Raw genomic sequence first — 26,770 nt, 5'->3', positions numbered from 1 at the left:
TGGTAAAAGAGGAATTTCTGGTGACCACTTCCCAACATAGAAGCCAAAAGGGTTAAACACTACCTCTTCCAGTTCTAGCATAGCCAGGGGATGGGCACAGACACTCTTCCCTAAAACATAAGCAGGTAACCCAAGGAAGGAAAGACTGACTAGGGGTCAGTCACAGCAGAAGCAGAGATCTAGCATGTCTTTTCCACTTCAAAGCCTGCTGCCATGAACCCTGAGGCCCTGAACAGAGCTCCCTTGGCTCCTGCCAGTTTCTCTATCAGGGCTACTCTCCCCTTCCATGACCCTCTAAGCAGCACCTTCCAACAAATTTCTTTTTAAAACCAAGTCCTTTTATTTGCAACTAAGAACTCCAACTGTACACTAATGGGAAACAGAAAGGGGAAAATCTGGAAATAAACTAGATAAGGCAGGTAGATGTGTTTCTTTTTCATGCTGACATCTGACTTTTGTAGGTTTTAAGTACAATATTAAATAAAATGTCTAACCGTTAAGGTATAGCAATAATTATTTCCTTAAAATTGAATTTTTAAAGTATTAAAAATATATCCAGAATAAAGTTATATAATTAAATATTTCAGTATCCGCTGAACTGGTAACACATAACAGAAAAAAAATCCTCAAATATACATCTTTAACCTGTTAAATCAGAGACAGGACTTTTCCTAAAAAGTTAGTGAGAATTTGTCTTTGTTTACTTGGGGCTCCTAATCATGCTATATAACACCATAGCAATTCTGTAAGAGATGCATCTTTTTAACCCCTTTTGCCTTGGACTACCACTCAATAAATTGGTGAATTCAGTGAAGCATCAAATATCATATAGAAATGTAACTTCCTGAAAATGTGTAGTTTATAATACCTTTTAAGTGAAGAATATTAAGTATATCAAGCAATAAAAATGTACTTTTGAAGAAAAATGTTGAATGTTCCTGACCAGTAGTTTAATTGTTTCAATCACCTAGGTTTAAATCAAATCTGCCCTAAACATATAGAATAGTGATTTTCTATTTCTGTTATATTTCTCTAAAATGACTGATTGCCTATGTGGTTAGGTCCTAGTAAACTATAATAGTAAAGACAGTCTTTAGTGTTTTGCAAAGGGGAGGCACATTTATGTACTCCATAGCAAAGTATTAGTAATCAAAATGACTTGTTGTCACTTTCATTTCCACCAACACAGGACCAAGTCAGAGTATGACATAAAGGTGGTGAGTAAATGTTTCTGATTGCAATGCCAATGCCAAGCCAAGTATAAGCAATTCAACTCAGAGATTCCTATTTTCACATTCAAAACCAGAAATATGTTTTGCCAGTAGGTTTTACTAAATTAAGATCATTTAACACAATATCTAATTTATTTGCTAAGAAGTCAGAGGGAACAGCAGCACAAAAGCCAACACAGGACACTGTTTAGAGAAACAAACAGCACGGAGTGCAGTGAGATTAAAGCAGAGTCAGCAGAGGGTTTGGAGATGAGATCAAAGAGATAGTAGGAGGCCAGATCACTTAAGGACTTTGAGGGTGATAGAGCAGCAATGATGAGCAGCCAATGAGGCCTTTAGAGCCTTTCTACAAGAGTACATTGCTACTCTAAGTTCAGGAAACAAAAAGTCCATTGCTATGGTTTCAGATTCCACATTGCAAGTAAGAAACTACAACTTACGGGGTCTGATGTCAAAGAAAAACATTCATAATATCTGAAAAACCTTTTCCCTTCCCAACTATTTATATGCACGAGGCTATATTTTCTTCATGTAGTTCAACTAAAACAGCATATCACAACAGACTGGATGCAGAGGGAGATAAGAGAATCTGTGTTTCTTCTTTTTTTTTTTTAATTTATTTTTTTAAATTTGTTTTTATTTTTTGGCTGAGCTGTGTAGCATGCGGGATCTTAGCTCCTGGACCAGGGATTAAACCTGTGCCCCCTGCAGTGGAAATGCAGAGTCTTAACCCCTGGACCACCAGGGAAGTCCCTCTGTGTTTCTTCTATTAAGCCAGATGTTAAAGAGATTTGCAAAAATGTAAAACAATGACACTAAATTTTTTTGTTTGGAAAATAGTTATTTTAATAAAAATTTTATTGTTGTTAATATGTGATGAGTTTACTGTTTTTTAAAATTAATTAATTAATCTATTTATTTGGCTGCATTGGGTCTTCGTTGCTGTGCGCGGGCTTCTCCCTAGTTATGGCGAGCAGGGGCCACTCTTCGTTGCACTGTGTGGGCTTCTCATTGCAGTGGCCCCTCCCGTTGCGGAGCATGGGCTCTAGGCGCACGGGCTTCAGCAGTTGTGGCACGTGGGCTCAGTAGTTGTGGCTTGCGGGCCCCAGAGTGCAGGCTCAGTAGTTGCGGCGCATGGGCTTAGTTGCTCCGCGGCATGTGGAATCCTCCTGGACCAGGGCTCGAACCCGTGTCCCCTGCATTGGCAGGTGGATTCTTAACCACTACACCCCCAGGGAAGCCCGAGTTTACTATTTTAAAATAAATTTAAATATGTTTTATTTTTAAAAATATAAATTCATGGGTATAACTCATATACAAGTTGCTCTTTGAAAGCCTCAATAATTATTTAAGAGTGTAAAGGGGTCATGAGATCAAAAACTTGAGAACTATTGATCTATTAATCAAAGATGTCCTGGAGTAGCATTCCGCAATCACCATTAATAACTTTGGAGGACTTCTCATCAGGCTAACTACAGAAAATCTATTTACAAATAATTCAGTCAGCCACACACATCATCCTTGTTTCCCCTCCAAAACCCCAAATCATAAACCTGTTAGTCCAGTGATTTTCAAAACTTTTAGCAGGGAGAGGGGAGCTCCCAAGAGAAATCTCCACTGAACCACAATATATAACACAAATAAAAGTAAAGCTGCCCTGGTTAAAGAGAGGGTGGTGTCTCCTACCTCTAGTTCATCCATCCCCTCAGTTACCATGAAGGTCCCCCTAAGGTACTTCCTAGAATCACACAAAACACAGTTTCAAAAAATCTTTATTTTAAACCACTGCTCAAATGTGCTACTTAAAAAGGTTTCAGAAAGGTTCTGTCATTGTTTCAAAATGATCATTTTCAACTTCACCCACCAGTAGACACTAGATGTATGGTATTAGTATCTATACCTATAGAGAACCACAGAATTGTTTAAATCTCATAAACAACTCTCAGACCCATGAGAGTGTCTAAGGATTCTTGAAAAACTACTTGAGGACTGGTGGATGAGCAGAGTTAATCTGAAAAGGCTTCCTGGAGAAAGAGACACTATGATTGGGCAAGCAGAAAAGTCTTAGCTCAGTTAGGAAGGGCTAGGATGAGGCATGTTTCCTAGAGTATAAGGAGAACTAACCACCAGGCAGTATGTGGCTCTCAAGTAGTTGAGTTCTGCAGGCTACATTCAAAAGTCTGTATCTGAAACAGTGAAATAATTCTCTATTCTTGAATCTGGGGCAGAAGTACATTTCCTACTTTAGTAAGTTCCCTACTCCAGGAAAAATTTAAAAGGTGAAAAACGCACCAAGCCTGAAGACTTAATTGGAATATTTGCTTCCAAGACAAAAATTATTCCAGTTCTACATAATCTGAGATTGACATAGGACAGGACTGTGTCACTGTTCAAAGAAGACAGAAGTCATTAAGAGTTTTAACAGGGAAGCAGAAAAATTATTTTAGCAACATTACAGCATGGTTGGAAGAGGCTACTGGCTGTGTAGAAGTCTATGCAGGAGCTGACCAAGGGCAATAAGTCAGTCAGCAGTGCTTTCACAATCTATTTTTACTGTTTAGTAGTGTTTTCTATGCATTTTACAGTTGGTATCTAAAAAACTAGATGTTTATATGAAGCTACCTATTTGGCTACTCAAACTCCTATGAAAGAAACAATGCAGGGACTTGCCTGGTGGCGCAGTGGTTAAGAATCTGCCTGCCAATGCAGGAGACACGGGTTCGAGCCCTGGTCTGGGAAGATCTCACATGCCACAGAGCAACTAAGCCCATGTGCCACAACTACTGAGCCTGTGCTCTAGAGCCCGTGAGCCACAACTATTGAGCCTGCGTGCCACAACTACTGAAGCCCGCGTGCCTAGAGCCTGTGCTCCACAACAAGAGAAGCTGCTGCAATGAGAAGCCCGCGGACCGCAACGAAGAGTAGCCCCCGCTCACCACAACTAGAGAAAGCCTGCACGCAGCAACGAAGACCAAACACAGCCAAAAATAAATAAATAAATAAATAAATAAATAAATAAATAAATAATTAATTAATTTAAAAAACTCAAAAAAAGAAACAATGCAGATTAACTAATTTGGGGGCACCCCCCCCAAACTTGACTATTAAGGTGAAGGGCTAAATGAAAAAAAGATTTTAGTATTTCTGTAATTATTAAAGTGAGTATTTACTAGCCTATAACCTAGACTGGTGAAAGCAAGACTGTCTTTTCCCTTAAGCAGATTTGGCCAGGGAGATTTTTGGGGTGGGGGGGGTGCTGGGAGGAGAGGGGGGAGAGGGCATAGGGCAGGCAGCTTTATACTTTTTTTACATGTCCTTTCCTCATCACTCCTCTGAATTTTCTAATAGGTGTAACATGTCTCCAAGAAATAATTAACCTGCTCACTGTACTCTGTTTTACATGAGTTTATTCATGGAAATCTGTCCCACATTTCATTAGCACACATTTTTTAACATCTACCTTCTTCCTCATATGCTTCCTTTGTTTAAAATCAGAAGAGAAAAGACACTTATAAGGGGAAATGTACCCCCCCCTTATATAAAGGGTACAAAATTTCAGTAATGAAGGATGAATAAGTTCTGGAGATTTAACATACAGCACAGTGACTATAGTCAATAATACTATATTGTATTCTTGAAATTTGCTAAGAGAGTACATCTTAAATGTTCTCACGACCCAAAAAAGGATAATTATGTGAGTTGGTGGATATATTAATTAGCTTGATTGTGGTAATCATTTACAATGTAAATGTATATCAAAACATCACATTGTATACCTTAAATATATACAGTTTTTGTCAGTTATACTTCAATAAAGCTGAGAGAAAAAGAAAAAACAAAAACACCTATAAATCATACCTTTTAAAGCCTAATTATCTGTCAGGCTAAATTCATGGTTTTTTTGGTACATAGTAAAGTGATAAAATACCATTTAGCACAGAATCAAGTTTTAAGTCATTTCAAAAATATTAAGCTTTTTATTATCAATATCTAAAGAAATGTTACCAAGGAGATCTGTATTTGAAAATCACTAAAAATATATGAGCTGATATAAATTTGTACTTTTCTTAAAACAAAAAAGAATTATTGGAAATAAATTCACTAAGAACTACCTATACACACCATTAATTAGCTATGTAATCTTGGATCAAGTGATTTAATTAATCTCTACCTGAGGCAAGGAGAGAAGGGATTAATTGGATGATTAAGATTCCTTTAAGTTCTAACATTCTTTGATTATTAGATATTTTCTTAAGTTCAAGGAAATTTGTGAGAATCTTTAGGGAGACAACCCTAGGCTAGGAAGAAAAGTATACTTTATGTATGCAGGAATTTCGAAAGAAACTAAATAATTCAGCCACTAACCATGGTTAAATATTTAACCATAGTTAAACAGTATACGAAACTATGTATATGCAAATATATACAAATTATATGTGCAAATACGGAGGGTAAATCTAAATTTTATCTAGTAGACAAGTAGAAATTGCTACTTACCAGCATTTCTCTAATATTTTATGATGGCTCATAGAGATCATTAAAGCAGAGGTTCAGGAACCAAGAGCATCAGCATCACTTGTTAGAAATGTAAAACCTTGGACCCTACACAAGACCTTCTTGAATCTAGGAAATTCTGGGAGTGGGTCCCAGCAAAGTACTAAAACAAACCCCCTAAGAGATTCTAATGCTTAATAATGTTTGAGAACAACTGACCTAAGGCACAAGCTTGAAGTAAACTCCTGAAACATTAATGATGAACCCATGATTAGAACAGCTCAAGTGCTAAACATTTTCACTTACTGAAAATTAAATGTTTATATAAGCTTTAAATTAATATTTCTGTATTAATCACAATGATATAAGAATGCTCTGTTTCACATAATGGGAAGAATATTTTGCAATTCATATATCTGATAAGGAACTTGTATTCAGAATATACAAAGAACACTCACAAATCAACAAGAAAAAGACAAAGAACCCAATTAACAAATGGGAAAAGAATCTGAATAGACATTTCTCCAAAGAAGATATACAAATGACCAATATGCGCATGAAAGGTGTCTAACATTATTATTTGATAGGAAAATGCATATAAAAACCACAATGAGGGGCTTCCCTGGTGGCGCAGTGGTTGAGAATTTGCCTGCTAATGCAGGGGACACGGGTTCGAGCCCTGGTCGGGGAAGATCCCACATGCTGCAGAGCAGCTAGGCCCGTGAGCCACAATTACTGAGTCTGCGCATCTGGAGCCTGTGCCCGCAACAAGAGAGGCCGCGATAGTGAGAGGCCCGCGCACCGCGATGAAGAGTGGCCCCTGGTTGCCACAACTAGAGAAAGCCCTAGCACAGAAACGAAGATCCAACATAGCAATCAATCAATCAATCAATTAATCAATAAAATAAATCTTTAAAAAAAAAAAACAAACCACAATGACACATCACTTCATACCCGCTAGGATGGCTAGAATCAAAAAGATAATTAAGTGTTAGTGAGACTGGGGAGGAATCGGACCCCTCACACACTGCTGGCGGGAGTACAAACTGCTACAGCCACTTAGGAAAACAGTCTAGCAGCTCCTCAAACAGGTAAACATGAAGTTTACCACATGCCCCAGCAATTCCACTCTGAGAGAAGTGAAAATATTACATCCACACAAAAACTTTTACACAAATGTTTATAGCAACATTATTCTTAACAGCCAAAAGATGTAAATAAGTCAAATGTCCATCTATTGATGGATAAATAAAATGTAGTATATCCACACAATGGACTATTATTTGGCTATAAAAAGGAATGAAATACTGATACATACTACAACATGGATGAACCTAAAATATTCTGCTAAGTGAGTGAAGCCAGTCACAGAACACACGTATTATATGATTCCATTTATATGAAATGTCCAGACTAGGCAAATTTATAGAGACAGAAAGTAGCTTAATGGTTGCCTGGGGCTGGGGGGGGCGGTGACAGCTGAAGGATACAATGTTTCTTTTTGAGGTGATGAAAAGGATTAATAATTGAATGTAGTGATGGTTGTACAACTCTGTGAATATACTAAAAAACACTGAATTATATACTTTAAATGGTGGACTGTATAATATACAAATTATATCTCAGTAAAGCTCTTACCCAAAAGAAGAAAGAATGAAAAGAATCAAGAAAATTTAAAGAAAAACATATATTTTCATTGTAGGAGTAGTTTCAGCAGTATGCCTAAAACAACTGATTAGATAATATAGAAAATAACTTTATATGTAGCATTACATGAATTCTGACAGCATTCTGGACATCCATTCTAACTAAGCCTGCTTTGAATTATATTTTACATATTTAAAAATTAATTACCAAAGTTTGTTCCAAATATTGACACTTCTGACAAAGCAACATTTACATTAGAAATATAAGGCTATTTTTTATTCATTGATTGATTGATTGATTGATTTTTGGCTGTGTTGGGTCTTCGTTTCTGTGCGAGGGCTTTCTCTAGTTGCGGCAAGTGGGGGCCACTCTTCATCGCGGTGCGCGGGCCTCTCACTATCGCGGCTTCTCTTGTTGCGGACCACAGGCTCCAGACGCACAGGCTCAGTAATTGTGGCCCACGGGCCTAGTTGCTCCGCGGCATGTGGGATCTTCCCAGACCAGGGCTTGAACCCGTGTCCCCTGCATTGGCAGGCAGATTCTCGACCACTGCACCACCAGGGAAGCCCAAGGCTATTTTTTAAATACATGTTTTTAAAAACCAGAAGTATGTCTCCTTCATAAAATGTTCAACTAATTTCTTGCTTTTAATTACCAGAAGCACAAAGGGAGCAGGAGTTTTCAAATTATGAGCACAGAACTGAGTGCTTCCCCAGGGATTCTCCAAGTACCACCAGGTAAAGGTGAGGCATAATTCTACACATTGCCTCTGAAAAAAAGAATAACTTTCTTTGTGATCTGTAATATATTGAATTTTTCTTTAAGATCTTGTTTGTTTTTTGTTGTTGTTTGCTTCTATTTTTTAAAAGGGCGAAGAGTTCATTATTGAGAGGAAAGAACAAGGATTTTTAAGTATAAAAGATTAGGCTATGTAGATTCTGGGGAGTAAGCCAGGTGGGATAGAGGAAGGGAAAGAAGAGGAAGAGATTTTCACTTTTATTTCATATGCATCTGTATTACTTTAATCTGAATTTGAATACTGAACGATTATTACTATTTAAAAGGGAACAAAATCCCACAAAGTGAGTCACAGGAAGGTCTCAATCTTTTAAGTTCCTTTTTTATTTTTAAGAAGGTTATAAAACCAATATGAAGATGCCCATAGTTACCAATATATCGGCTATTAAATGTAAACCATTTAAAACTTTTATTTTAAAAAAATACTTGTATTTTAAAGTACTTTTATTTTTAAACTTGTATTTTTGCTGTAACCAAAGTATCCAGACTAAAACAGCTTAGCACTATGAATTGCTAAAAAGCATCACATACTCAAACTCTAAAAAAGAAACCACAGAAGAAATGTTTTCATTTATGCATGATATTTTTGTTCCACAGTGGTGACTATGTGAAAAAATTAAGAGTTACTGAATGGTAGAACAACAAAATAAATTCTGTAAAAAGTTGAGTCCTCTAACACTTTAATCATTCTAAAAGGTAGAATTCACTCCACATACAACTGTTAATAAGGTATCAACTGTTAATAAGGTATCAAAAAGAGCATTAAGTTATGTTTTAACCAACTTCATAATTGTTCAACCTAAATACTGAATAGAAGACAAAAATCCAAAGAAGCAAAAGCAAACTAGAATTGGTTTATTATATAGATCTGAAAATAAGAACCAGAAATGGTTACTTACACTTTTCCCACCAGGCAAAGATTTAAACTACCTCAGGTAAAATGCTAATATAACACAGATAACTTAAAATATAGTCAAAAAGAGATTTCACTACTTTCAAGCCTTGGTAATTTTACAGTACATATATTAAAGACTGAAATATTTGATTCCAAATTTCAAATAGGGTCAGTGGAATGAAAAATTACCTTTGCTAATAGAATCTGAAAATATAAAGTACCCTGGCTTAGAAAGGGGTGGGGTGGGTAATAGATAAATGTAATTTTTTTTACTTCACTGGAGACCTTCTTTTTAAGAGTTAGTTTATGTAGCTATAGCTGCTGTGAAGAATTAAGTAAAACTATCATTACCATCTAAAAAGTAATACTTTCATTATGAAATAATTTTACTAAACTTTCTAAGTCATTTCTATTTTAGAGCAACGTAATACAACTTCAGCTGGGAAAAAAATATTTTTTCACACAAAATAATCATACACACATGCAAGAGTAGATTTCCTAAATAGACTGGCTTGAATGCAGCTGGAGAAAAACACCACCTTACCTACATTAGAAAAACAATTAAAATGACAGAAGATTTCTCATCTAAAACTAGGGAGGTCAGAAGGAAATCAAATAATATTTTTTAGGTGCTAAATGAAAAGAGCTATCAACCCAGAATCCTATACCCAGTGAAAATACTGTTCTGGAATGAAGAGAAATCAAAACATTCTCAAATGAAACAAAATGAAGAAAATTTGTTGCCAGCAGACCTACCCTAAAAGAATGGCTAAAAGAAGTTATCTAAACAGAAGGCAAACAACAAAAGGAAGGAATTTCAGAACACCAGGAAGGAAGAACAACATGATAAGAAAATATACAGGTAAATCCAATAGGCTTTCCTTCTCTTCTTCACTTTTCTAATTATGTTTGATTGTTGAAGCAAAATTATAACACTGTCTCATGTGGTTCTATACTAAGGCAATCATCCTATAAACAGAATCGCATAAAGGGAGGGAGATAAAGTTTCTCTATGCTTCAATCAAACTAATAAAATGATACCAATAAGCTGTAATGAGTTATGCACAGTTTACCCTTGAACAATGTGGATTTGATCTGCATGGTTCTCCATGGTTATAGGGGGATATCTTTCAATAGTAAATACTACAGTACTTCACGGTCCTTGGTTGATTGAACCTGGAGACTTGGAGCAACAGCGGATACTGGGCGCCAACAATAAGTTATGCACAGATTAACCCCTGCCTTGTTCAGGGGTTGACTGTATACATCATGTAATACTCAGAGCAACCACACAAAAAGTGATACAAAGAAATACTCAAAAACACAATAAAGGAATCAAAATGGAATTCTAACATATGTTCAAGTAACCCACAGTAAGGCAGGAAAAAGTAAACAGAAATGAAAAGCTGAACAAACAGAAAATAGTATCTAAAATGGCAGGCTAAAAACACGGAAACAACCTAAATGTCCACTGACACGACTGGATAAAAAAGATGTGGTACATATATACAATGGAATATTACTCAGCCATAAAAAAGAAGGAAATAATGCCATTTGCAACATGGATGCAACTTAGAGATTATCATACTCAGTGAAGTAAGTCAGAAAGAGAAAGGCAAATACCATATGATATCACTTATATGTGGAATCTAAAATATGGCACAAATGAACCTATCTACAAAACAGAAACAGACTCATAGACATAAGAGAACAGACTTGTGGTTGCCAAGGGTGGGGGGAAAGAAGAGGGATGAACTGGGAATTTGGGGTTGGTAGATGCAAACTATCATATTTAGAATGGATAAACAACAAGGTCCTAATGTATAGCACAGGGAACTATATTCAATATCCTGTGATACACCATAACAGAAAAGAATATAAAAAAAGAACGTATATATGTGTATAACTGAGTCACTTTGCTGTACAGCAGAGATTGACACAACACTGTAAATCAACTATACTTCCATTAAAAAAAAAATAGAAAAAAAAACTGCAGGCTAAGCCATAACACAGCAATAATTACACTGCATGAAAATGGTCATAGCAATTAAAAGCAGAGATTACAGTGTGGATTAAAAAACATGACCTAACCATGTACCATCTACATGATAGTCACTTCAAATATAGTGATATAAATAGGTTAAAAGTAAAGGAACAGAAAAAGATATATCATGCAAGCATTAATCAAAGGAAAGCAGAAGTGGCAATATTAATATCAGATAAAGTAGACTTCAAAGCAAGGAAATTTACTGGACAGAAAGGGACATTACACAATGATGAAAAGGTCAACCTATCAAGAAGACATAGCATTCCCATGGGCTTCCCTGGTGGCACAGTGGTTAAGAATCTGCCTGCCAATACAGGGGACACGGATTCGAGCCCTGGTCCAAGAAGATCCCACATGCTGCGGAGCAACTAAGCCCATGCGCCAGGCTACTGAGCCTGCGCTCTAGAGCCCGTGAGCCACAACTACTGAGCTCGCGAGTAACAGCTACTGAGCCCATGAGTCACAACTACTGAAGCCCACGCGCCTAGAGCCCATGCTTCGCAACAAGAGAAGCCACTGCAATGAGAAGCCCATGCACCGCAACGAAGAGTAGCCCCTGCTCACCTCAACTATAGAAGCCCGCGTGCAGCAACCAGGACCCAACACAGCCAAAAATAAATAAATAAATAAAGTAAAAACAAACAAAAAAAGAAGTAAGGCTTTACTTTATGGAAAAAAAAAAAAAAAAAGAAGACATAGCATTCCCAAATGTGTATCCACCAAACAACACATCTCTAAAATGTTAAGCAAAAACTGATAGAACTGAAAGGAGAATATAGAGACAAACCAACAGTTACAGCTGAACAATTCAACACCCCTATCTGAACAATTAGTACAACTAGATAGAAAATTACAAAGAATCTGAAAGAACTCAACAACACCATCAGCCAACAAGAATTATTCAACATTCATAAAACACAACAGATGAAAACACATTCTTATCAAGTGCCCAAGCAACACAAAATAAGATAGAATATATCTTGGACTACAAAACAAATCTGAACAAATTTAAAAGAACTGAAATCAGAAAGAACATGTTCTCTGACCACAATAGAAACAAACTAGAAATCAATAACAGAATGTTAACAGGAAAATCTCGAAACACTTGGAAACTAAACAACCCATTTCATTTCATTTCATTATACTTGCTTTACAATGTTGTGTTAGCTTCTGCTGTACAACAAAGTTAATCAGCTATAGGTATACATACATCCCCAACCTCTTGGACCTCTCTCCCATGCACCTCCCCCATCCCACCCATCTAGGTCATCACAGAGCACCGAGCTGAAGTCCCTGTGGTATACAGCAGGTTCCCACTATTTTACACAAGGTAGTGTATATATGTCAATCCTAATCTCCCAGTTCATCCCACCCTCCCCTTCCCCTGGTGTCCACATGTCCGTTCTCTACATCTGCCTCTCTATTCCTGCTGTGCAAATAGGTTCATCTGTACCATTATTCTAGATTCCACATATATGCATTAATATATGATATTAGTTTTTCTCTTGTTGACTAACTTCACTCTGTATGACAGACTCTAGGTCCATCCACATCTCTACAAATGACCCAACTTCATTACTTTTTATGGCTGAGTAACATCCCGTTGTATATGTGTACCACACCTTCTTTATCCATTCCTCTGTCGATGGACATTTAAGTTGCTTCCATGTCCTGGCTATTGTAAATAGTGCTACAATAAACGCTGGGATGCATGTGTCTTTTTGTACTATGGTTTTCTTAGGGTATACACCCAGGAGTGGGATTGCTGGGTCATATGGTAGTTCTATTTTAGTTTTTTAAGGAACCTCCATACCATTCTCCATAGTGGCTGTATCAATTTACATTCCCACCAACGGTGCAAGAGGGTTCCTTTTCTCCAAACCCTCTCCCAACACTTATTCTTTGTAGATTTTTTGATGATGGCCATTCTGACTGGTATGAGGTGATACCTCATTGTAGTTTTGATTTGCATTTCTCTAATAATTAGTGACGTTGAGCATCTTTTCATGTGCCTCTTGGCCATCTGTATGTCTTCTTTGGAGAAATGTTTATTTAGGTCTTCCGTGAATTTTTGGATTGGGTTGTTTGTTGTTTTGATATTGAGTTGCATGAGCTGTTTTGTATATTTTGGAGATTAAGCCCTTGTCAATTGCTTCATTTGCAAATATTTTCTCCTATTCTGAGGGTTGTCTTTTCATCTTGTTTATGGTTTCCTTTGCTATGCAGAAGCTTTTAAGTTTAATTAGGTCCCATTTGTTTGTTTTTAGTTTAATTACTCCAGGAGGTGGTTCAAGAAAGATCTTGCTGTGATTTATAACAAAGAATGTTTTTCCTATGTTTTCCTCTAAAGGTTTTGTAGTGTCCGGTCTTACATTTAGGTCTTTAATCCATTTTGAGTTTACTTTTGTGTATGGTGTTAGGGAGTGTACTAATTTCATTTTTACATGTAGCTGTCCAGTTTTCCCAGCACCACTTATAGAAGAGACTGTCCTTTCTCCATTATATATTCTTGCCTCCTTTGTCATAGATTAGGTGACCATAAGCGTGTGGGTTTATCGTTGGGCTTTCTATCCTGTACCATTGATCTGTATTCTGTTTTTGTGCCAGTACCATACTGTCTTGATTACTGTAGCTTTGTAGTATAGTCTGAAGTTGGGAAGCCTGACTCTTCCAGCTCCATTTTTCTTTCTCAAGATTGCTTTGGCTATTCAGGGTCTTTTGTGTTTCCATACAAATTGTAAAATTTTCTGTTCAAGTTCTGTGAAAAATACCATTGGTAGTTTGATAGGGATTGCAGTGAATCTGTAGATTGTTTTGGGAAGTATGGTCATTTTCACAATATTGATTCTTCCAATCCAAGAACATGGTGTATCTCTCCATCTGTTTGTGTCATCTTTGATTTCTTTCATCAGTGTCTTATAGTTTTCTGCATACAGGTCTCCTGTCTCCTTAGCTAGGTTTATTCCTAGGTATTTTACTCTTTTTGTTGAAATAGTAAATGGGATTGTTTCCTTAATTTCTCTTTCCGAACTTTCATTGTTAGTGTATAGGCAAATTTTATTTTTTATTTATTTAAAATATTGATTGATTGATTTGGCTGCACCGCGTCCTAGTTGTGGCATGCGGGATCTTTGTTGCAGCACGCGGGATCTTTAGTGGCAGCATGTGAACTCTTAGTTGCAGCATGTGGGATCTAGTTACCTGACCAGGGATTGAACCAGCGCCCCCTGCCTTGAGAGCGCAGAGTCTTAGCCACTGGAACACCAGGGAAGTCCCTCATCATTAATGTATAGGAATACAAGAGATTTCTGTGCACCAATTTTGTATCCTGCAACTTCACCAAATTCATTGATTAGCTCTAGTAGTTTTCTGGTGGCATCTTTAGGAGTTTCTTCTATGCATAGTATCATGTCATCTGCAAACAGTGAGAGTTTTACTTCTGCTTTTCCAATTTGGATTCCTTTTATTTCTTTTCCTTCTCTGATTGCCATGGCTAGGACTTCCAAAACTATGTTGAATAAGAGTGGAAAGAGTGGGCAAGCTTGTCTTGTTCCTGATCTTAGTGGAAATGGTTTCAGTTTTTCACCATTGAGAATGATATTGGCTGTGGGTTTGTCATATATGGCCTTTATTATGTTGAGGTAGGTTCCCTCTATGCCCACTTTCTGGAGTTTTTATCATAAACAGGTGTTGAATTTTGTCAAAAGCTTTTTCTCCATCTATTGAGATGATCATATGGTTTTATTCTTTAATTTCTTAATATGGTGTATCACATTGATTTGCATATATAGAAGAATCCTTGCATCCCTGGGATAAATCCCACTTGATCATGGTGTATGATCCTTTTAACGTGTTGTTGGATTCTGTTTGCTAGTATTTTGTTGAGGATTTTTACGTCTATGTTCATCAGTGATATTGGCCTGTAATTTTCTTTATTTGTGGTATCTTTGTCTGGTTTTGGTATCAGGGTGATGGTGGTTTGTAGAATGAGTTTGGGAGTGTTCCTCCCTCTGCAATTTTTTGGAAGAGCTTGAGAAAGATAGGTGTTAGCTCTTCTCTAAATGTTTAATAATATTTGCCTGTGAAGCCATCTGGTCCTGGACTTTTGTTTGTTGGAAGATTTTTTGTTTTAATTTACTTATTTATTTTTGGCTGCGTTGGGTCTTCGTTGCTGCGTGTGGGCTTTCTCTAGTTGTGGCGAGCAGGGGCTACTCTTTGTTGTGGTGCGTGGGCTTCTCATTGCGGTAGCTTCTCTTGTTGCAGAGCACAGGCTCTGGGAAAGCAGGCTTCAGTAGTTGTTGCTCTTGGGCTCTAGAGTGCAGGCTCAGTAGTTGTGGTGCACAGGCTTAGTTGTTCCGCAGCATGTGGGATCTTCCCAGACCAGAGATGGAATCCGTGTCCCCTGCACTGACAGGTGGATTCTTAACCACTGTGCCATCAGGGAAGCCCCTGCTGGAAGATTTTTAATTACAGTTTCAATTTCATTACTTGTGATTGGTCTGTTTATATTTTCTATTTCTTCCTGGTTCAGTCTTGGAAGGTTGTACCTTTCTAAGAATGTGTCCATTTCTTCCGGGTTGTCCATTTTATTGGCATATAGTTGCTTATAGTAGTCTCTTATGACCCTTTGTATTTCTGCAGTGTCAGTTGAAATTTCACCTTTTTCATTTCTAATTTTATTGATTTGAAACCTCTCCCTTTTTTCCTTGATGAGCCTGGCTAAAGGCTTATCAGTTTTGTTTATCTTCTCAGAGAACCAGCTTTTAGTTTTATTGATCTTTATTACCATCTTCTTCATTTCTATTTCGTTTATTTCTGCTCTAATCTTTATTTCTTTCCTTCTATTAACGTTGGGGTTTTTCTTCTTTTTCTTCCTCCTCCTCCTCTTCTTCTTCTTTCTCTAGTTGCTTTAGGTGTAAGGTTAGATTGTTTGAGATTTTTCTTGTTTCTTGAGGTGAAATTGAATTGCTATAAACTGCCCTCTTAGAGCTGCTTTCGCTGTGTCTCATAGGTGTTGGGTTGTCGTGTTTTTGTTGTAGTTTGTTTCTATGTATTTTCTGACTTCCTTTTTGATTTCTTCAGTGATCTCTTGGTTACTTAGTAGTGTATTGTTTAGCCTCCATGTGTTTGTGTTTTTTATAGTTTTGTTTCCTGTAACTGATTTCTAATCTCATAGCATTGTGGTCAGAAAGATGCTTAATATGATTTCAATTTTCTTAAATTTACCGAGGCTTGATTTGTGACCCAAGATGTGATCTATCCTGGAGAATGTTTGGTGTGCAGTTGAGAAGAAAGTGTATTCTGCCACTTTCGGGTGGAATGTTCTGTAAGTATCAACTAAGTCTACCTGGTCTATTGTGTCATTTAAAGCTTGTGTTTCCTTATTTATTTTCTGTCTGGATGATCTGTCCATTGGTGTAAGTGGGGTGTTAAAAACCCCCACTATTATTGTGTTACTGTCGATTTCCCCTTTTAGGTGAACATTCGCCTTATGTATTGAGGTGCTCCTATGTTGGGTGCATAAATATTTACAATTGTTGTATCTTCTTCTTGGATCGATCCCTTGATCATTATGTAGTGTCCTTCCTTGTCTCTTGTAACAGTCTTTATTTTAAAGTCTATTTTATCTGATATGAGTATTGCTACTCCAGCTTTCTTTTGATTTCCATTTGCATGAAATATCTTTTTCCATCCCCTCACTTTCAGTCTGTATGTGTCCCTAGGTCTGAAGTGGGTCTCTTGTAGACAGTGTATATACAGGTCTTGTTTTTGTATCCATTCAGCCAGTCTGTGTCTTTTGGTTGGAACATTTAATCCATTTACATTCAAGGTAATTATCGATATGTATGTTCCTATTACCATTTTCTTAATTGTTTTGGATTTTTTTGTGTGTGGGTCTTTTTCTTCTCTTGTGATTCCCTCCTAGAGAAGTTCTGTTAGCATTTGTTGTAAAGCTGGTTTGCAGGGGCTGAATTCTCTTAGCTTTTGCTTGTCTGTAAAGCTTTTGATTTCTCCATCGAATCTGAGTGAGATCCTTGCTGAGTAGACTAATCTTGGTTTTAAGTTTTTCCCTTTCATTACTTTTAATATATCCTTCCACTCCCTTCTGGTCTGCAGTGTTTCTGCTGAAAAATCAGCTGATAACCTTATGGGGATTCCCTTGTATGTTATTTGTTGCTTTTCACCTTGCTGCTTCTAATATTTTTTCTTTGAATTTAACTTTTGTTAGTTTGATTAGTATGTGTCTCGGCATGTTTCTCCTTGGGTTTATCCTGTATGGAACTCTCTGTGCTTCCTGGACTTGGTTGACTATTTCCTTTCCCATGTTAGGGAAGTTTTCCACTATAATCTCTTCAAATATTTTCTCAGACCCTTTCTCTTTCTCTTCTTCTGGGACTCCTATAATTCGAATGTTGGTGCGTTTAATGTTGTCCCAGAGGTCTCTGAGACTGTGCTCATTTCTTTTCATTCTTTTTTCTTTATTCTGCTCCTCAGCAGTTATTTCCACCATTCTAACTTCCAGCTCACTTATTTTTCTGCTTCAGTTGTTCTACTGAGTCCTTCTAGTGTATTTTTCATTTCAATTACTGTGCTGTTCATCACTGTTTGTTTGTTCTCAGTTCTTCTAGGTCCTTGTTAAACATTTCTTGTATTTTCTTGATCCATGCCTCCATTCTATTTCCTAGATTTAAGATCACCTTTACTATCATTACTCTGAATTCTTTTTCAGATAGGTTGCTTATTTTCTCTTCATTTATTTGGTCTTGTAAGTTTTTACCTTGCTCCTTTGTCTGTACCATATTTTTTTGTCATCTCATTTTTCTTGATGGGTGGGGCTGTGCTGTCTTGCTGGTTGTTTGGCCTGAGGCATCTAGCACTGGAGGTGGCAGGCAGTTGGGTGGAGACAGGTCTTGGTGCTGAGATGAGGACCTCCGGGAGAGCTCAAACCGATTAATATTCCCTGGAGTCTGAGGTTCTCTGTTAGTCCAGTGGTTTGGACTTGGCACTCCCACCACAGGAGCTCAGGCCCGACAACAGGCGTCTCAGAATTGGTTCCACTGTCCGGCCTCCTGGTTGTACTGAGACACCATGCTGAGCCATTGTTTGTCATCCAGAAAATTGCCACAGTCTGGCCAGCCCATGGCTGCTGCCAGAGCCTGTGCACACCAGGTGGCCACGCACACGCACAGCAGGCACCCAGAGTATCCACGGCCACCACTCAGCTCTCTAAACAGCACACTTTATATAAATAATCTATGGATCAAAGAGGAATTATCAGGGGAAATTTAAAAATACATATAACAGAACTAAAGGAAAATGAAGATACAGCATATCAAAATTTGTGAGACATAGGTAGAACAGTGCTGAGAAACAAATTTTAAAAAAGGAAAAGCCTCAAATCAAAAGGAAAAGCCACAAGTCAATAACCTAAGTTCCCACCTCAAGAATCTCAAAAAAAGAAGAGCAAACCAGAAGCAAAGCAAGAGAAAGGAAGGAAATAACAAAGATACAGTAGAAATCAATAAAACGGAAAACAGAAAAACAGAGAAAAATCAGTGTAACAGTTGGTTCTTTTAAGAGGTCAAAAACTGACAACCAACCAAAAGGATGCATGCACCCCAATGTTCACTGCAGCACTATTTATAACAGCCAGGACATAGAAGCAACCTAAACGACCACTGATAGAGGAATGGATAAAGAAGATGTGGTACATATATACCATGGAATATTACTCAGCCATAGAAAGGAACAAAATAGTGCCATTTGCAGAGACGTGGATGGACCTAGAGATTGTCATACAAAGTGAAGTAAGTCAGAAAGAGAAAAACAAATATCGTATAAAATTGCTTATATGTGGAATCTAGAAAAATGGTACAAATGAACTTATTTACAAAGCAGAAATAGTCACAGATGTAGAGAACAAACTTACGGTTACCATGGGGGAAAGGGGGAGGTGGGACGAATTGGGAGATTGGGACTGACATATATACACTGCTATGTATAAAATAGGTAACTAATGAGAACCTACCGTATAGCACAGGGAACTCCACTCAATGATCTGTGGTGACCTAAATGCGAAGGAAATCTAAAAAAGAGTGGATATATGTATATGTATAACTAATTCAGTTCGCTATACAGCAGAAGCTAACACAACATTGTAAAGCAACTCTACTCCAATAAAAATTAATTTTTTAAAAAAATCAACAAACATCTAGCAAGACTGACAAAGGAAAAAAAGTGAAGACACAAATTACCAACATAAGGTATAAATCAGGAATGAAACATGAATATCTCTACACACCCTGCAACTATGAAAGGACAGTAAGGAAACACTATTCAAATATTTGATAAACATAATTTAGTGCTATGAATAATCTCTTTTAAAAGTTTGTTATTAGGCAACTGTTTGAAAATGTTAAATGCTTTGTATGATTTAATATTTTGATTGAACATTTTCTTCAGAGAGCTATAATAGCTAGAAGATTATAATTTTCATCATAAAACCATGAAGAATGCTTCATCCTTATACTGTTGGGGTGTCTAGAGGAGCCTTTCTAATCCTAACAACTCGTCACAAACATATATTGATGATTTAGAAGAAATGAACCAATTTCTCACAAAATGAAACAAAACAAAAAACTACCACAACTTACCCAATATGAAGTAAAAAATTTGGATAGTCCTACACCTATTAAATAAATAAATTGAATTGTTAATTTCAAAACATCCAAAAACCTCTCCAGGTCCAGATGGTTTCACTGAAAATTACAGCAAACTTTTAAAGAATTAACACCAATCTTCCACAATCTCTTCTAGAAAATAGAATTGAAGGGAATACTTTCAAATTCATTTTATTAAGCTAGTATTACCCTGATTTTAAAAAAACACAAAAAAACAGATAAACACAGAACAAAAAAGGAAAACTACAGACCAACATCCTTCATAATTACAGATCCTTAACAAAATATTAGCAAATCAAATTTGGCAATATACAAAAAGAATCATACACTATGACCAAGCAGAGTTTATTCCAGGGATGCAGGTCTAGACCAATATTCTAAAACCAACCAATATAATCCACCACATTAAAAAGCTGAAGAAAAAAACCACATAATTCATCTCAATTGAGGTAAATAAAAAGAGTATTTGACAAAACTCAGTACCCATTCATGCGGGAAAAAAAACCTCTCAGAGAAAGAGGAATAGGAGGGAACTTCTTCAACTTGATAAAGAGCATCTACAAAAACGTATACTTAACATACACTTAAGAGTGAAAGACTGAACACTTTCCCCTTAAAACTGGGGGAAAAGACATAATGTCCACTCTCAACATACTCATTGAACATAGTGCTGAAAAGTTCTTGCCAGTGCAATAAAACAAGAAAAGGATATAAAAAAACACACAAATTTGAAAGGAAAAAATAAAACCATCCCTATTTGTCAGCTACATGATTGGGTAGAAACTGCAAAGAATCTACAAAAGCAAAAAAAATAAAAACCTAGAACAAATAAGTGAATTCAGTAAGGTCATAAGATACAAGATAAACATGTAAAAAAATCAACTCTATTTGCAATGAACACATGGACATACAAAATAAAATAATAATAATAAAAAAAACCCCACAAACCCAAAATATTAGGTGCAAATCTAACAAAACAAGCACAAGACTTGTATGCTAAAAATGGCAAAATATTGATGAAGGAAACCAATCTAAATATAAATGAAGAGACATTCTATGTTCATGGAATGGGAGACTCAACATAGTAAGGATGTCAATTCTCCCACTCCCTCATATTAATACATGGGTTTAACACAACTCCTACCAATATCCCAAGAAAGGTTTTTTATAGATATTGACAAGATTATTCTAAAATTTATATGAAAAGGAAAAGTAACTAGAATTACTAAAATAATTTGGGAAAAGAATAAAATAGAAGGAACCATCCTACCCAATTTCAAGACCTATATTACAGCTATAGTAATAAAAACTGTGTAGCATTGGCAGATAGAGAGAAACACATGGAACAGAAGAGAGAACCTAGAAATAGACCCATAAAAATATGCCCAGTTTTTGACAAAAGTACAAAAGCAATTCAATGAAGGAGGGACTGCCTTTCCAACAAATGGTGCTGGAGCAAATGGACATCATAGGCAAAAAAATGCACTTCAACTTAAGTCTCATACCTTATGCAAAAATAACTCAAAATGTATCATAGACTTAAATGTAAAATGTAATACTATAAAGCTTTTAGGAAAAAATACACAAGAAAAATTTCAGGATCCATGGATATTCAAAGAGTACTTAAGACTTGACACCAACCAATAAAAGAAAAATACTAATAGGGACTTCCCTTGTGGTCTAATGGGTAAGACTCCACGCTCCCAATGCAGGGGGCCCGGGTTTGACCCCTAGCTGGAGAACTAGATCCCGCGTGCATGCTGCAACTAAGAGTCCGCATGCCACAACTAAGGAGCCCACATGCTGCAACTAAAATGATCCCGCATGCTGCAACAAAGATCCCGTGTGCCACAACTAAGACCCAGCACAGTCAAAATAAATAAATAAATAAATATTTTTTAAAAAGTAAAATACTGATACATTGGACTTCACCAAAATTTAAAACTTTTGCTCTGAGAAAGCCCCTGGAAAGTGGATAAAAAGACAAGGTAAGTAGTGGGACAAAACATTTCCAAGCCACAGACCCAACAAAGGATTAGTATCCAAAATATATAAAGACCTCTAGTAAAAGAGCAAACAATCTAATTAGAAAATGGGCAAGAGACATGAAGAAACATTTCACTCATATGTGATAGGACATATATACAAGTTTTTGCTACAAGTGTTTATAATACAAAAAGACAGAAAGTGACCTCAATGTTTCTCAATAAGGGACTAGTTAGCTTTTGGATCTGCCATCTGCAGCAGAACTGCCGCCAAGGTGCAGATTTTCATGAAGACCTTCTGGGGATGACCATCACTCTTGAAATTGAACCCTCAGATACAACAGAAAAATGTAAAGGTCAAGATCCAGGATAAGGAAGGAATTCCTCCTGACCAGCAAAGACTGATCTTTGCTGGCAAGCAACTGGAAGATGGATGTACTTTGACTACAACATTCAAAAGGAGTCCACTCTTCATCTAAATGTTGAGACTTCGTGGTGGTGCTAAGAAAAGGAAGAAGTCTTACACCACTCTCAAGAAGAACAAGCATAAGAGAAAGAAGGTTAAGCTGGCTGTCCTGAAATACTATAAGGTGGAGGAGAATGGCAAAATCAGTCACCTTCATTGGGAGTGCCCTTCAGATGAATGTGGTGCTGGAGTTTTTATGGTGAGCCACTTTGACACACAGTATTGTGGCAAATGTTGTCTTACCTATTGTTTCAACAAACCAGAAGACAAGTAATTGTACACTGGTTAATAAAAGACATGACCTAATTAAAAAAAAAAGAGAGACTAGTTAAATTATAGCACAACTAAATAATAGTATGTAGCCACAGAAAAGAATAAAGGTGATAATCTTAATTGCTATGCTCTCCAAAATATACTGAAAAGGGGGGAAAAAACAAAGGTACCAAAAAAAGGTGTACCAAAAACACACACACACATACACCACACACATATATACACATACACAAACTTATCATGGAAAAATCTCTACACAAGAAACTTGTAAATTGGTTGCCCCTGCATAGAATGCAAGAACAGTGGAGCAGAGGAGTGAGATGGAAGATTTTCACTGTATAATCTTTTGAGCTTTGAATTTTGTGATTGTGTTCTATAAGTTAAAATAACTTTTATAAAGCGTTATGGTTTTTAATTTAAAAAATGAAATAGGATACTTTTTATATTTGTCATGTTCAATATTGAAAAGTATATTAACTATATAAAAAATGTAAATATGAAGAACATTTGAAAAAATTACCAAAGACTAAAATGAGTTTACAAATTAATTGTGTTTTCAAGAATTTGCTACTATGGATTATTAAATGTTGATGAGTTCAATAGCAAACATGTAAGTGTAAAAATGTAAAGTAGCAACGCAATTAAGAACACTGTAGTGGGACTTCCCTGGTGGTGCAGTGGTTAAGAATCCACCTGCCAATGCAGGGGACATGGGTTCGAGCCCTGGTCTGGGAAGACCCCACATGCTGCGGAGCAACTAAGCCTGTGTGCCGCAACTACTGAGCCCACATGCCACAACTACTGAAGCCTGCACGCCTAGAGCCCATGCTCTGCAACAAGAAAAGCCACTGCAGTGAGAAGCCCACTCACCGCAATGAACAATAGCCCCCGCTTGCTACAACTAGAGAAAGCCCATGTGCAGCAACAAAGATCCAACGCAGCCAGAAATAAATTTAAAAAAGAACACTGAAAAAAAGAAAAAAGAACACTGTAGTATACAATATGAAACAAAAATGTTATGTAAATTTGATACTAATTGTTGAAATGCTCATTTTAAGGTAGAAACTTTCTAATGGAAGTTATCTTTTCAAAATTACTTCAAATTTATAAACTGATTGCTATTCCTAGAGATTTGTTTGATGGTGAGAACACATTTACCCATAGATATGCTATAAAATGGAGATTAAATCCTCAGAATCTCAGAAAAGTCTACTTAAGGAAGTTACAATCTACTTAATGAAATTATATAACATAACCAAAGTTCTAAAATAGAACTTTGAATTCTAGAAACTGAGAGCAGGAAATTCTGTGGTTTTTGAAGGAAGGAAGGAAGGAATGAAGGGAGGGAGGAGTAAAAGCCTATTATTCCCTTCCCATATATAAGGTGACCTCAGTCAAAGTTTCCAACAATGTAAATGTCATCTTTGATATCAATGTCTCACCTTCCTCTCTCTATCCCTCTTGTCATGCTGTCCTAAATGCCCCAATGCAACACCCCCCCACAAAGCCTTGCCACCCTCCAAAATACACTGAATGTGCTTAAATAACCCATTGTTTCCCTTTCCACCCACTAAGACTCTCAATCTCTCATGAACAGGTGTGATTTCAGTTACAGATATTGAGAAAGGCACTCTAAATAAACTAATGTAAATAACATGCAGCTTAAATTTTCCTAAAGGTACAGTTGGCCATTCAACTCGGGGGTTAATCCACATGTAACTTAAGAGCTGGCCTTCCATATCCATGGTTCCACTGCATCTGCAGATTCAACTAACCACCAACAGTGTTGTACTGTAGTATTTACTACCGAAAAATATCCATGTGTAAGTGTACCCATACAGTTCAAACCTGTGTTATTCAAGGATCAACCGTATTTGTGATTTTATAAAAGAGTATATTTGTTAATTTAAATGAAAGTACAATTGATAGAATTTCACAGACTACTACTTTAAAAAACGAAGATGTTTAAGAAATACTGAAGTAGCCTATATCTATTCAGGAGTACTTCTTACCCTAGCCTTAGCTCCTCAAAGTTATGTTATGTATGTGTATATATCTAGAACATAGTTAATTCAACATTTATCCAATGATTAAAAAGATTTACACATTTGTGCTGCATTATTTTTTTGAAGATACTATATTAGTTCTTTAAATGATATCTATATTTGGAACTTATTATTCACTATATTATAAATACTTTGATGCAAAATCTTGGTTATCCTTTTACTACCCTATGAAGCCAATCACAAGATTTTGCATATAGAAGCTCCTCAAATATTTCTTGAATTTAATTGGGTTCTCCAGTGGAACAGGGTAACAAGGGTTCTGAAAGTACCTTCTGCTTGTTAAGTCAAGAACTAAGAATTTTAAAAACCAAATACTAGGACACAATTAATTTAAACCAAATACAAATTATTTTCTTGTGAAAAGCAGAAAACTTTATCTTACATAGCACAATGGACAAATCTCAGGATATGGATCCAAATTTTACTCTAATTATTAGTGCTATGTCCCACTGGCAATTCACAAGGTGTTACAAGAGTGCACCAGCACAGAGCCAATCTGTACAGACTGGGAGAGGTTTCTGTTGTTGTTTGGTTGGTTGATTTTTTAGCTCCTGGAGCTCAAAGAAATCTCTGTCAAAATACTATGGAAACACAGACTAAGTAACAGAGACTTCAGTGATTATACACACCAAGGAATACTGTGTTTGAAAAAAACAATCACTTATGAAAGTCATTAAACAAACATATTGATAGCCTTCAACAATCAAAAACAAAACCAAATAAAAACAAAAACAATAAAACAGCAAGCCCTGGGGAAAGGGAAGAATCTGATTTCAATAGTTACCATATTATAGTATTCAAATGCCCAGTTTTAAAAAAAGAAAAAAAAATCACATAGCATACAAAACAACAGGAAAGTATGGCATGTTCAAAGGAACAAAATTAACTGAGAGAAACTGGCTAAGGAAGCCCAGACATCAGACTAACTAGGCAAAAACTTTCAAACAACTGACTTAAATATGTTCCAAATGCTTTTTTTTAAAAAAGTAAACAAAACCTAAGGGACCTGTGGGATAACAAGTAGACCAGAACATGCATTATGGGAGTCCCAGAAGGAGAGAGAGAGAAAGGGACAGAAATAATATTTGAGGAAATAATGGCTGAAAATACCCCAAATCTGATGAAATACATTAATCTACAAATTCAAAAAGTTCAATAAAATCTAAGTAGGATAAATTCCAAGAAACACACACCAAGGCACATTATAATCCAACTGTCCAAAAACAAAGACAAAACCCTAAAAGCAGCAGGAGAAGCAACTCTTCATGTACAAGGGGTCCTCAATAAGATCAGCAGCTTATTTCTTATCAGAAACCATAGAGGCCCAAATACAGTAGGATGGCATATTTAAGCGTTGAAAGAAAAAAAATGTCAACCAAGAATTCTATATCTGGCAAAACTGCCCTTCAAAATGAGGTACAAATTAAGATGTTGCCAGATAAACAAAAGCTGAGGGTGTTCACTACCATCAGACCTGCCCTACAAGAAGTGCTAAAGATAGTCCTTCAGCTGAAATGAAAGGACACTAAACAGCAACTCAAAGTCATATGATGAAATAAAGGTCTCTAGTAAAGGTAAATACACTGGCAAATATAAAAACGAGTATTACTGTATATTTGGTTTCTAACTTCACTGTATTTCCTATAGGATTTCAAAGACAAATTCATAAAAAATAACTATGAGTCCATGATACTGGATACACAATGTATAAAGATGTAATCTGTGACGACAGCAACATAAGGGGGTAAGACTGAGCTGTATGTTCTTGAAGTTAAGCTCATATCAATGCAAATTAAACTGTTATAAATTTAGGACATTAAATGTAATTCACCACGAAGAAAATATCTAAAAAATACACACAAGCGATGTCCCTGGTGGTCCAGTAGTTAAGAGTGTGCCAGGTTCTATCTCTGGTCAGGGAACTAGATCCCACATGCCACAACTAAGAACCCACATGCCGCAACTAAAGATCCCGCAGGCCGTAACTATGACTCAGAGCGGCCAAATAACTATTTTTTTAAAATACACACAAAAGGAAATGAGAAGGAAATCAGAATGGTTCACTACAATAAACTAATTAAAAAAAAAAAAAAAAAGAAAGCAGTATGTAATGGAGGAAATGAGCCACAAAAAAGGTATAAAATTTCACAACAAAAAAGCAAAATGATGGCAGAGATCCTTCCTTA

General features: G+C 36.5%; 1 protein-coding gene and 1 pseudogene across 2 annotated transcripts in view; one reads left to right on the top strand and one right to left on the bottom strand.

Moving 5' to 3' along the window:
* Positions 1 to 26,770, bottom strand: part of SOS1 (SOS Ras/Rac guanine nucleotide exchange factor 1) — a 151,591-nt gene that overhangs the window by 107,271 nt on the left and 17,550 nt on the right. The window lies entirely within an intron of this gene.
* On the top strand, positions 21,991 to 22,519 carry LOC132377284 (ubiquitin-ribosomal protein eS31 fusion protein-like; annotated as a pseudogene).

This window comes from Balaenoptera ricei, chromosome 13, assembly GCF_028023285.1.
Source record: "Balaenoptera ricei isolate mBalRic1 chromosome 13, mBalRic1.hap2, whole genome shotgun sequence".
NCBI classification, from domain to species: domain Eukaryota; kingdom Metazoa; phylum Chordata; class Mammalia; order Artiodactyla; family Balaenopteridae; genus Balaenoptera; species Balaenoptera ricei.
The sequence above is the reverse complement of the archived record's forward strand: the minus strand, read 5'-3'. Positions and strand labels throughout refer to the sequence as shown.